The sequence below is a fragment of the Euprymna scolopes genome, chromosome 9 (assembly GCF_053919585.1).
Source record: "Euprymna scolopes isolate OS-2025 chromosome 9, ASM5391958v1, whole genome shotgun sequence".
In the NCBI taxonomy this organism is placed as follows: domain Eukaryota; kingdom Metazoa; phylum Mollusca; class Cephalopoda; order Sepiida; family Sepiolidae; genus Euprymna; species Euprymna scolopes.
Window position 1 is genome coordinate 21,906,873 of NC_136490.1, and position 4,791 is coordinate 21,911,663.

General features: G+C 32.7%; 1 long non-coding RNA gene across 1 annotated transcript in view; it reads right to left on the reverse strand.

The window, feature by feature from the left end:
• Positions 1 to 250: 250 nt before the first annotated feature.
• Positions 251 to 4,791, reverse strand: part of LOC145284463 (uncharacterized) — a 196,422-nt gene continuing 191,881 nt past the window's right edge. The window contains exon 4 of the long non-coding RNA XR_013868836.1: positions 251 to 2,912. This is a non-coding gene — a long non-coding RNA (uncharacterized LOC145284463). The remainder of the gene's footprint in view (positions 2,913 to 4,791) is intronic.

Below are 4,791 nucleotides of genomic sequence, written 5' to 3' on the forward strand. Positions count from 1 at the left end.
GTATATTTATAGCCGATGAATGCCCCTACCGGTATAAGAATAATAATAAAATAAAACATATATATGCCACGAAATATGTATAAAGGTATCAGTACAGGTTTGAAACAATTGTGTCGTAAATAAAACAAATAAATTTTAGATAAGCTTTAAGATGTCTATTTCCAGTGAAGTGGTATATATATATATATATATATATATATATATATATATATATATATATATATATATATATATATATATATATACTGGTTTCAAAAATTCACAACACTACACGAAAAGACTAGCCCAAAACCTTAGAAGAGGAATACAAGAAACAAACGTTTGATGACAAAAGGCAGAACCATGCTGATACAGAAGACAGAAGGGCACAGAGAAAGGAACCGCCCCCAACAACTATAGGCCTATCACGAGCTTACCCACTATATAGGAAATACTAAGAGCACGACTGAGGGAACAAATCTACCACTTCTTGAATAATCATGGACTTCTTCCCGATGAACAGAAACGATACCAGAAAGGAAAAAGAGGAATACATGATCTGCTTTATATATGCAAGAAAGGACTTATTCTGCCTTCATAGAGTTCAAAATAGACTTCGTAGCCTTGTGAGGGATGTCGTTTTCTTTTCCCTGCAACCTCTTTCTCACAGAAGAAATGTTGCGAGTTTGTCTCTGCTTTATCGTTATTTTCATGGCAAGTGCTCAGCTGAGCTCAATTCTATGGTTCGCCCCCGCCAAACTTTCACAAGAAACACCCGTCTAGCAGAAAACCCTATCACTAATTTCTCCCACTCTTTATCTGTGCCTAAACCTAAACGTAGATTCCATGAGCAAAGATTCTTTCTTATAACTGCACACCTATGGAATTGTCTTCCGTTTTTCTGCTTTCCAGCGGACTACAATATGGTTGTCTTCAAGTCTAACGTAAACAAGTTTTTGATGAGCCGTTCCACTTAAGTTAACAAATTTATCGAATAATAATTACTAACGGTTACTATATTGTCCAATTTCTACTGTAAACCCTTATCAGCGAGTGGCCTCTTGGCCTTGATAAGTGGTGATGCCTATGTAAAAAATATATATATAGGTCACAATATCATAAAGAAAGTCAAAAGAAGAAGAAAGAATTTAGCCATGGCATGGATCGACTACAAAAAGGCGTACGACAGGATCCTGGAACTGACAGCTGTTGGACAACACATAACAGAAATTAACATATAAAGAGGCATCTTCCAAGGACCGAAAATGAACTAGAGACATAAATAAACACCATCAGGATCTCCAAATGGAGTTTGGTATGGAAATGTCTGAACTACTAGTTATAAGAAAGGGAAAGCCGGAGAAGACAGAAGACATGGAACTACCCGACCAAACGCAGATGAGGGCACTAAGGGAACAAGACGTCTACAAATACCTGGGAGTTCTCGAAGCAGACATCATCAAAGCCACACAAATAAAAGAGAGAATTAGAAAGGAATACCTCACGAGAATGAGAAAACTTTTGGAAACTAAATCATATAGAATAAACCTAATAAAAGGAATAAATACACGTGCAGTATCACTAATAAGATCCTCTGGACCGTTTATAGGGTGGACTAAAAAAGAACTGAGACAGCTTGATCAGAAGACCAGGAAACTCATGACCATGCTCAACGTACTACACCCAAACGACGATGTTGACAGACTCTTTGTGAAAAGGAAAGACGACGGAAGGCGACTGGTTTGTATAGAATACTGTGTGAATGACACACACACACACACACAAAAAAAAACACTAGAAAAATACATAATGCAAAACACTGAAAGAATAATCATGGCAGCGAGAGATACTGAAAAAAATCAATAAAACAGAAAGCTGAGAGACAGAGAGTAAGATAAGGAAAAAATGGTAAGAGAAACAACTACACGGAAGATTCATAAGGATGACAAAAGATGAGAATAACGTAAATATATGGACATGGATGTGAAAATAACACGTAAACGGAGAAATTGAATCCCTAATAACTGCAGCACAGGATAACTCGATAAGAACTAACCACATAAAAGCGAAGATCGACAAAACACAAGAAAACAACAAATGCAGGCTCTGTGGACAAAAAGACAAAACGGCAGCAAACTAGCCCAAATGGAATACAAGAACAGGCACATCTAAGTAGTAAGAGCAGTACACTGGGAATTGTGCAAACAACTGCATCTCAAATGCACAGACAAATGGTACAAACATAAGACAACAACAGTAATTGAAAACGAGAATCATAAAATCCTATGGACATACATAAACCCATCCAAGCAAGAAAACCGGATGTCGTAATAATTAACAAGAAAGAAAAGTCCTGCGAAATTGTACACTTTGCTGTCCCAGCTGACCACAGCATAAATATCAAAGAAAAGGAGAAGCGGATAAAATACACAGAGAGCAGTAAGTGATATGGATGATGAGAAAATTCAAGAGATTAACTATCATAGTAGGAGCACTAAGAACAATTCCGAAATAATTTGCGAAGAGAATAGGGGACATTGAAATGAGACCAATCTTGGGAAAGATACAACTAATAACAATAATGAAAACAGATTTAATATTAAGGAAAACCCTTGAATGTGGAAACTAATACACGAGCCACATAAGTGGGCCAGCGGGCAGAAACAACACATAAAGCTGATAGTCCACTTCTTGCATAACGTGTCCCATCATTGTGTTGTCAATAGTTGCAAGAGCTCATGTTATTCGGCCTTGCAGCTTAACCACTATCCGCCATGAGTTTTACCGTGTCATCTCATTATTGACTTCGTTTTTTATGGCTGTTTTCCGAATTTTTTTGCGAAATGCACGTTGAACAAGTGTCCGTGATTCAGTTTTTGCAAATGCAAGCATACAAAATGCCTTTTCTGGTTGTGTGAACGCCATTACTGCATCTGAAAGGAAATGAAAAGAATCAATAGCAAAATTACAAAAAAAAAAAAAGTTAATGCATTTCGCTTTAAAATGGCACAACTTTCATCTTAATACCATCCATAGTTAAGCAGATATGAGGACTTGAAATGTGATTTATACTATTGGAAAACCCAGTATATATATATATATATATATATATATATATATATATATATATATATATATATATATATATATATAGAGAGAGAGAGAGAGAGAGAGAGAGAGAGAGAAAGAGTGTGTGTGTGTGTGTTCTAACAGTTCCGTCTAGTTTAAAATGAAACCGATATCTTCCCGCTGTGAGGTCGAATCGCATATATATATATATATATATATATATATATATATATATATATATATATATATATATATATATATAAAATGCTGTAACGATTATATCACTGTGACAGACGTCAAAAGCATTTAAAAATAAAATGTTTAAATTCAATGTTATTTCTGGCGATTAATGGTAGCCAATTGGATACGGTATTTGCAAATAGAGCTAGAGATGGCTCATGTTGCCAAGTTCGAATCTATTGACTAGTGTTAATCGTGACACTCTGCAGTGGAAATTCCTGAAAGGATGAAACACTAGTGTCTGTAGATATGTTATCATTACCGTAAAAAATCATTATATACATACATATATTACATACATATATACATACATACATACATATATATATATATATTTCTGTAGAAATATATTTTCTTATAATATATGCCAATCTTTATTTAAGAAACTCAGTGTAATTATAGAGCAATATAGAGAATAAATGACAAAAACTATACATACACACACATTATATATATATATATATATATATATATATATATAACTACTTCATTTACTCACATAAAATTAATATAGGAAAGTATAGATTTATGCGTAAACTTTAAGTATTTACTTCAAAAGTGCTCAATACGTAGGTAGAGCTAGTTAGTAAGTTATAAAATATATGTATGATCCTATAGTGGATGAAACGCCGAATATTCAGTGTAGCTTAATCGCCATATATATTTTATAAATTACTATATATATATATATATATATATATATATATATATATATATATATATAATAATTGACAAAAACTATATTTCAAAATTCATGATGCTGACCATCTTATAATTTGTTTTTTGAATTCAGTTGACGTGTACAATTCTTGACAGTATCTGTTTCGTAGCGCAAAATCAATTACTTAATTATTATACCAATATCAATATCAATAACATGGTCAACATCATGAATTTTGGAATATAGATTTTTTGTCATTTATTCTGTATATATATGTATATACATATATATATATGGATATTTATATATATATATATTTTTTTGTAAAAGGATTTCAGTAGAGTGCATCAATATAAGAAATCCGAAAATAAGGGTGAATTATTTATATTTTGTTTACAGGAAGTTTAGATGACATAATTGAAATCAGATTTAAAACTTTATAAAATCACCACATTCGATAAATAAGGGGTGTTATTTCACAAAACGAGTGTTAAACGTGAACTCATAATATATATATATATATATATATATATATATATATATATATATATATTTCACTTCCGGTTATAAAAGAGATGAGTATTAGCTGAAGAGAGTTATACATGGGTATCTAAAACGGTTCCTTATCATTAGATTTGAAATCGACAGTACTGATAACGTATCTCATCTAAACTTTCTGTTAACAAAACATGTATATATATATATATATATATATATATATGTGTGTGTGTGTGTGTGTGTGCGTGTGTGTTGCATGCACTCTACTTCAAGTAATAGCAGACGTAGTTGATTCACCAACAAAAGTAGACTCAACAGGCGCGTTGTACCCACGGGACTGTTAA